Source organism: Chiloscyllium plagiosum, unplaced genomic scaffold (assembly GCF_037043375.1).
Source record: "Chiloscyllium plagiosum isolate Xiang-an unplaced genomic scaffold, Cpla_swu_hap1 HiC_scaffold_22, whole genome shotgun sequence".
Lineage (NCBI taxonomy): Eukaryota > Metazoa > Chordata > Chondrichthyes > Orectolobiformes > Hemiscylliidae > Chiloscyllium > Chiloscyllium plagiosum.
The window spans coordinates 69,175,496-69,183,391 of record NW_028270160.1 but is presented as its reverse complement, the minus strand read 5'-3'; positions in this window follow the sequence as shown (position 1 = coordinate 69,183,391).

Genomic DNA, 7,896 nt, shown 5'->3' with positions numbered 1-7,896 from the left:
CATGGTGGCTCAGTGATTAGCGTCACTGCTTCACAGTGTCAGGGACCTGGGTTCAATTCCACCCCCTGTCTGTGTAGAGTTTGCATGTTCTTCTTGTGTCCATATGGGTTTCCTCCTTCAGTCCAAAAGTATAGAGGTTAGGTGGATTCACTATGCAGTAGTGTCCAGGGGTGTACAATGCTAGGTGAATTGACCATGGTAAATTGGGGTTACAGTGTTAAGGTGATGCACTGAGTTTAGGTGGGATGCTGTTTGAAGGGTGAGGGCAGACGCAATGGTCCAAATCACCACCTTCTGCATTGTAGGGATTCTATGATTCAGACAGATTGGGCAAAGAGAATGAATGAGCAATTGACTTCCAAAACAGGCTGCATAAGGATAATAACAGAGCACAATTTCACACAGAATTACCACCATCTGACATAGTTTAAGAGAAAAGAAAAAAAAATAGGAAATTCAGTCTCGTCACTTCAGGGGCTGATTCTGAGCTGGCTACCCACAGCCAGTGTACTGTGCACATGCAGATAAAAGGTGACCTGATAATGGGATACCAGCTCAATGCAGTTTTTTCAGAATCACAATTATTTTACCATCTACAACACTACCTGCATCCCCCTACACACCGTTCCCAGCAGCATCTCATTCATCCACCCACAAAATCAGCCACTAGAGATATGCAAATGTCAAGTTAAGATATTAATAAACTTTCCATGCTTTGGAAACACTAGGATCTGTATTTGGACACTCTATGCTGTTCTATTTGTTCATTACAATGCTGATTTATGTAACAGAACATTTCACTGCTTTCTTGATCTGGTGCCTGAATTTGGACTATGTTGCCCCACAAATAAATGCATTTGTGCAACCACTTCAATTCACCAAAATAACTCCGACTTGTTCAAATACGTGTAAAGAATGATTTCCATCGATGGGATCAGTTCGAGGAATAGTATTGTAAATGAAATTTATCACATATGTGGATCACAAAATAACAAAGCTGCCAGAAATGTAGAGAGTAAAATTATAGACCTCCTTCTGCTCTCCATCTCTGGATCACTGTGATTCTCTTCTTTGTTCTGACCCCTCAGTCCCTTACGGACTCAACTGGCTACTATAATGTGTCTGACTGTCAGAGCGTTGAGCAGCAGAATTAGATCAAATGGCAACAATGGATTAAGAACTGTAAGGAACCATTTAAATCCCACCCAGCTGGGATTCACTATAATAGATCGGCTTTGAAATACAAAACCACGGTAGGTTGTTGTTAGAACTACAACAGCATTTCTCTTTGTGCAATATTTAGTTTTTCATTTTCTGGAAGCAGATAGTGACAAAACGATCAAAGCTGAAAGTGGCAATGAACCAAACAGAGCAAGAAGTGGCTGTTATTGAAAGGACATAGTTTATGCTTCACACAGGAGTTTTATCTAAGAAAGATAAAGGGAAATAATAAACATTGATCTGCCTCAGTATGACCTCAGTGATAACAACCATCAGATCAGATGCTGCCATAGCCACCAGGTAGCAAGAGGTGCAGGAAGACAGGCCACACTTTCCAGAGACAAAATATTAAGTGCCACTAAATTAACTGTTGCTAGGGAGAGAAAAGAAAATAGACTAAAATAGTTTGAAGCAAACATACTGTCCGAGTCCAGGCTATCATATCTGTATTTTGATACAAAAAGACATGGACTTTGAATTAAGCAAATGGTTAAACATCACAACTGCGATCTCATTTAATCTCAGACATACCTATTCCAAGGTTTAATACACAGAGAGTTTATGGGATAAACTTTAGTCCACTTCCTGAAAGCTGATTGACATCTTTGTAAGTTTCAATGAGATTTTTGAACCTTGATTTAACTGACTTTGCAGTTTGAGCATTTCCCAGCCTGGTGTGGGAAATCAGGAAGCTGAAAGGAGGTAAACCCAGAATCAGTGAAAATGTAAGCACGCTTCTTATCAGGCTGGAAAAATGGGAATGGTTTTCTTTGACTTAGCTCACCTATTTTAGAGTCACGAGAAGCTAAAGCTGCACAATGTTGAAGATCGGATCCCATTCCGGTTGTATCTTCAGATCGTACTGGGATTTGGTCAATCTAAGTTTGGTCAGACATTCCTAATTTTAGACATTACCTGGACCAGAATTCCACTCCAGATTCCACCATGTTACCCCATTTCCCATCACACCTCTGGATGATGACTTGAGTGGCCTCTTGCAGATGAGTAACAGAAGGTCCAAATACGAGGATGAAGCCCTGTATGGAAGAGTTGTCTTCTGACCAAAGTTTAAACACATTGCTAAAGAATCATATCATGAGCAGTGACCTCAGTTACCAAAGTGGACCAAATGCAGCTGGACCTCAGTTTGCTCTGGATTCCCCATTTGTGTAGGGGTGGGAGCAGGAGAGCAAGATGAGCTGGGACAATGAAGCAAATAGAAACAAAACCAAAGCTTTTGGAACAGATTTAATTCTGTAGAAGGGTCACCAGGCTCAAAACGTTGACTTTGCTTTCTCTCCACAGATGCTGCCAGACCTGCAGAGTTTCTCCAGCAATTTCTGTTTCTGATTTGATAATATCAATTTTTCTTTTGCAGGCATCGCTGGTTTAGATATCACTGTACTAAACAGTCATGCCAACTACAATCAGAACCTCACTTGTATCCGAGGCAGTAAATCAAAACTCCAGAGTTAATTGAGACCAACCGACCAGTTTGAAAATATATGATAAAAAGTGACCTGGTATCTGCAGAAAGATGGTCAGCAGTATCAGTCCCACAGTAAAACCAGCATATTTACACAGTTTCTGTACAAACCCACTTACCCGGAATACCAATGATGGCCAGGATCATGTCATATATTTTGCTGACATTGCGAATAATTCCGTGCATTTTCTGACTGCATTACTCTGCCTCGAACAACCCGACTGAATTAAACTTGGAGTCAATTATCTATATTCTCTGGAAATCTCCACAGGGACATTCAGATTGCAGCATTTTCAAAGATTTTGTGTACAGTTTGGGTTAACAAATTCTGGCAGCTATCCACATCAGAACACTGATGAGGTAGAATATGATGATACTGAATTGTTAAGTAATACAATTGGATAATTTATTTAAATCAATGATTTTTTTTGTTGCAAAAGTATGCAGCATTTTATGAAATAATATGTGCAATACACTCCATTAAAGTCCATTTCAAATCATACAGAACAGAAAAGGCAAAGTGACCATAATCCTGATCTTTCATTAGACAGAAGTCACTGGTGGTGGTTTAACCTGAAGATCACGACATCTCAGACAAAGGGAAAGGTTGAGAAGGAGAGTCCTTCTTGGTAACCTCAGCCAATGTGCCATTTGAACTTCTGCTATTAGTATTACAAGCCAGCTGCCCTGCCAACTGAGCTAAACCAATGGCTCATAGTGTTCAGGGCTGTGCAAGTTAGGTGCATTAAATTGGGGTAAACGTAGAGTAGTAGGGTAGGGGAATGGGCCTGGATGGGTTACTCTTCAGAGGTTCAGTGTGGACTTGTTGGGCCGAAGGGTCTGTTTCCACATTGTAGGGATTCTGGAAAAAAAAGGCAATTGTGATTGTTGGCCCTTATTTCAAGGACGTTGGAGTATAAGAGTAGGGAAGTCTTCCTGTAACTGTACAAGGTGCTGGTGAGACTACATCTGGAGTACTGTGAACAGTTTCAGTCCCTTTATTTAAGGAAAGGCATCATTCCATTGCAGGCAGTTCAGTGAAGATTCACTTGGATGGTCCCGAGAATGGATGGATTGTCTTATGAACAAACATTAAACTGTTTGGGACTGTACTCACTGGGATTCAGAAGAATGAGCCGTGATCTCATTGAAACATAGGCTTTGACAGGGAAAATGCAGGGAGGATGTTTCCTCTCATGGGAGGGTTGGCCAGTTCACCGAACCTGCACATCTTTGGAATGTGGAAGGAAACTGGAGCATCCTGAAGAAACCCACACAGACACAAGGAGAACGTGCAAACTCCACACAAACAGCTACTAGAACAGTTTGTTGATGGTGTTTGGAGGTGGCAGAAATGGGGCTTATGCAGTGTAGAGATACCTAACTCACATCTGGTTTTCTTCCATTGTCCAGTCCCTTCCCACTTACATCTATAATTTCTCTAATACTTTACATCAGTTTCAGAATTTTCAGTTTGCAGGCTCTAGCCACCTCCCCTTTACCGTGGACAAGCAATCCTTTCCCCATCCATCCCCATCAGGGTGGTCTCAGGGCTCTCTGCTTCTTCCTGGAAAAATGGCCTGATGGGCCCTACCCACCAGCACCCTCCTCCACCTGGCTGAGCTTATCCTCACCTGAACAGCTTCTCTGAATGGCACTCACCTTCTTCAGGTCAGAGAGGTGGCCATGGATACCCACATGGAGCCCAGTTATGTTGTCTCTTTGTGGGGTATGTGGACAAGGGAAGAAAAGAAGAACTGAGTTAGGTCTCTCTACACTCCATAAGCCCCATTTCTGCCACCTCCAAATGTCATCAACAAATATGTCCTCCCATCTCCTCTCCTCTCATCCTGTGTCAGCCTTCTGCAAGGACCATTCTCTCTGGGAGACTCTGGTGCACTCCTCCTTCATTCTGCAACCCCATAAGGTGGAATATCTGCCCATTTACTTCCTCCCTCATCAATATCTCAGCGGCTAAACACACCTTCTAGATGAAGTCATGCTTAATCTATACTTCACTCGATTTAGTTTACTGCAATCCCTGCTCAAAATGTGGTCTCTACTACACTGGGGAAACAGCATAGACTGGGTGACTGCTTTGCAGAACATCCATGTTCTGTGTGCAAAAAAATGTCCCTGAGCTTCCAGTTGCTTGAAACTTCAACATCCCATCTTGCTCTCTGGCCTACATCACTGTGTCAGGCTTGCTGCATTGTTCCAGAACAGTGCCTCATTTTCTATTTGAGAGCTCTAGAGCCTTCTAGACTCTGAGTTCAACAATTTTAGAACTTGAAACACCTTCTCCCATTCCTTGCCCCAACCCCAAGCCTTGTCCTTGCCTGGTCTGCTATTACATACCAACCCATTATTAGCCATTAATTTATCCCCCTATTAGCTATTTGATTTCCCAGGCTGCTCCACTTCTCCGTCTGCCCAACTGTTTATCTCTCTCTCTGGGCTCTATCTCCACTTTACTCCTTCCCTCCCCCACCCCCAACCCACTCTATCTTCTGCATAAAAAAACAACGTTTTCCTAGTGACTAGCAGTTCTGTGGAAGAGTCACTGGACCCAAAATGTTAAATCTTGATTTCTCTCCACAGCCACTGCCAGACTTGCTAAAGTCTTCCAGCAAATTCTGTTTTTGTTGGTGATATTAGATTAGATTACTTACAGTGTGAAAACAGGCCCTTCGGCCCAACAAGTCCACACCGACCCGCCCGGACCCATTTCCGGCCCCCCCCCTTCACCTAACACTATGGGCAATTTAACATGGCCAATTCACCTAACCTGCACATTTTTGGACTGTGGGAGGAAACCGGAGCACCCAGAGGAAACCCACACGGACACGAGGAGAATGTGCAAACTCCACACAGACAGTCACCTGAGGCAGGAATTGAACCTGGGTCTCTGGCGCTGTGAGGCAACAGTGCTAACCATTGTGCCACCGTGCCGCCCAGATTGCTAAAGTCTTCCAGCAAATTCTATTTTTGTTGGTGATATGTTGTGATTTGTTTAATTAAATGCTGATTGGAAGCTGCTGCTGTTCCAGACCAATCATGTGATGCTGAGTGACCAAGGAACATTGCAATTTGCTGAAACACTGGGGTTTCCCGAAGTCCCAATGGAGGCTTTGATTACAGAACGTTTAGGGGATTGATGGCAGCGAAACCTCCAAGCAGCTTTCACCCCAGTGGATTCGCAAATGGAAGTGTATTTAATTCTATCTTATTTTGTTCATTAAACTATACCTTGTACAGAATCCTGTACAATGATTTTTATTGACCTCAATATCATTATGGTTATGGGGTTTTAGTGTGGGCTCATTTGATATAATTAGCATTTCTTACAATATGGTACTTGTTTGAATCAAGTTGCCGGTTACCTTCCCTGTTTTACTATGGTGTTAGATGTGGAGCTGGAGTTGAGCATGATTTTCTGAATTCCCATATCTGCAGAATCTGAGCCAAAATGTAGAAAGAAGCACGAGCCTGGGTTATGGCCAGAGCTACTTTTACACTTGGATGTTATTCATTCACCCTCCATTTGCCTAAAATAGTCACATTCGCAATAGTGTTTATCACATTGTACACAGATCCTCAGAACATGGTCACCGGGCATGTGATATCAGAGTTAATCACTTATACTTGCAGTAACCAGCAGTTTCCTTCTACTATGTTAAAGTTTTAGGTGAAAGTGAGGACTGCAGATGCTGGAGATCAGAGTCAAGATTAGAGTGGTGCTGGAAAAGGACAGCAGGTCAGGCAGCATCCGAAGAGCAGGAAAATCGATGTTTCGGGTAGGAGCCCTTCATTAGGAATGAGGCTGGGAGCCTCCGAGGTGGAGAGATAAATGGGAGGGGTGTGGGGATGGGGAGAAGGTAGCTAAGTGTGCAATAGGTCAGAGAGGAGGGTGGAGTGGATAGGCGGAAAGGAAGATTGGCAGGTGGGACAGGGCATGAGGAAGGTGCTGAGCTGGAAGGTTGGAACTGGGGTAAGGTGGGGGGAGGGGAAATGAGGAAATGGTGAAGCCCACATTGATGCCCTGGGATTGAAGTGTTCCGAGACGGAAGATGAGGCATTCTTCCTCCAGGCATTGAGGGGTGAGGGAGTGGCGGTGGAGGAGGCCCAGGACCTGCATGACCTTGTCAGAGTGGGAGGGGGAATTCAATTTCTGCCGTCACTCATAAAAGATTTTATCTTTGTGACTAAGGCTGTGCAGAAACGTGAGCATAACTTCAGTACACCATGCACTAACTTCATGTTCTGAAGTTTGACTATCTGCGAACAATATTATGTCATTATTGGAGCATTAACACTTGCTTCAGTTCAAGTGGACAAGTAGAGGTCATTTTAACCTAGTTGCTGTGCTTAATTGGTTAAAGTAGTTTAATACTGAAGGGCTGTGCACTGATACTTTATATATGATTTCCAATTTCTTAAGCTTCATTTTTAGCTAACATAGTGACCATGTGCTATTGCATTAGATAGTTTTGGGAATGTGGCCTGTGCCACCTCCACTGGAGGCCTAACCAACACCTTGGTTGGCCGGATTGGTGATCACCCCTGCATAGGTAAGCATAAGGTATTCCTAACTTATCTGCTTTTGCACGCTCTATCCATGCAGTCACAGAGCAAGAGAAACCAACTTCCATTCACTGAGGGTGGAGCAAAAGGGAAGTTGGAGGGCTTGAAGGAGACTGGGGGGAGATAAGGAGGTCAAGGAACTATAGGAAGCAGGGGAAATGGAAGGATTGGTGAATGGGGGGAGAATAGGGAACGGGGCTGAATTCTGCCTGGGGAAAAGGTAAATGGAGATGGAGAAGAGGGACACTTGGAGGGAAGTCCCATGTGGAACCAAACCACCTTTTATCAACTATCATTCCTCCATCAAATACATGCACTGGCCATTCATCCTGCTGTCAGTGGAGCCTGTTTCTTTTTCTATAAATAGTTTCTATCAAATCTTCCCTTCACCTACTCTGCTGTAAGAAGAATATTCCTAGCTTCTCTTGGTTCCAACTATTCTTGCTATCATCCTTTATCCTAAATACCATTTCAGTGAATCCCCTTTTTGTGTGTTGCCATTCGTCCTATATTATGTTACCCAGTGTTGAGCAGAGTTCTCTGACTGGGACTTAACCAATGATTTTTCAAAATCGGGAGAAAATCTTTTGCTTTATTGCAATCTT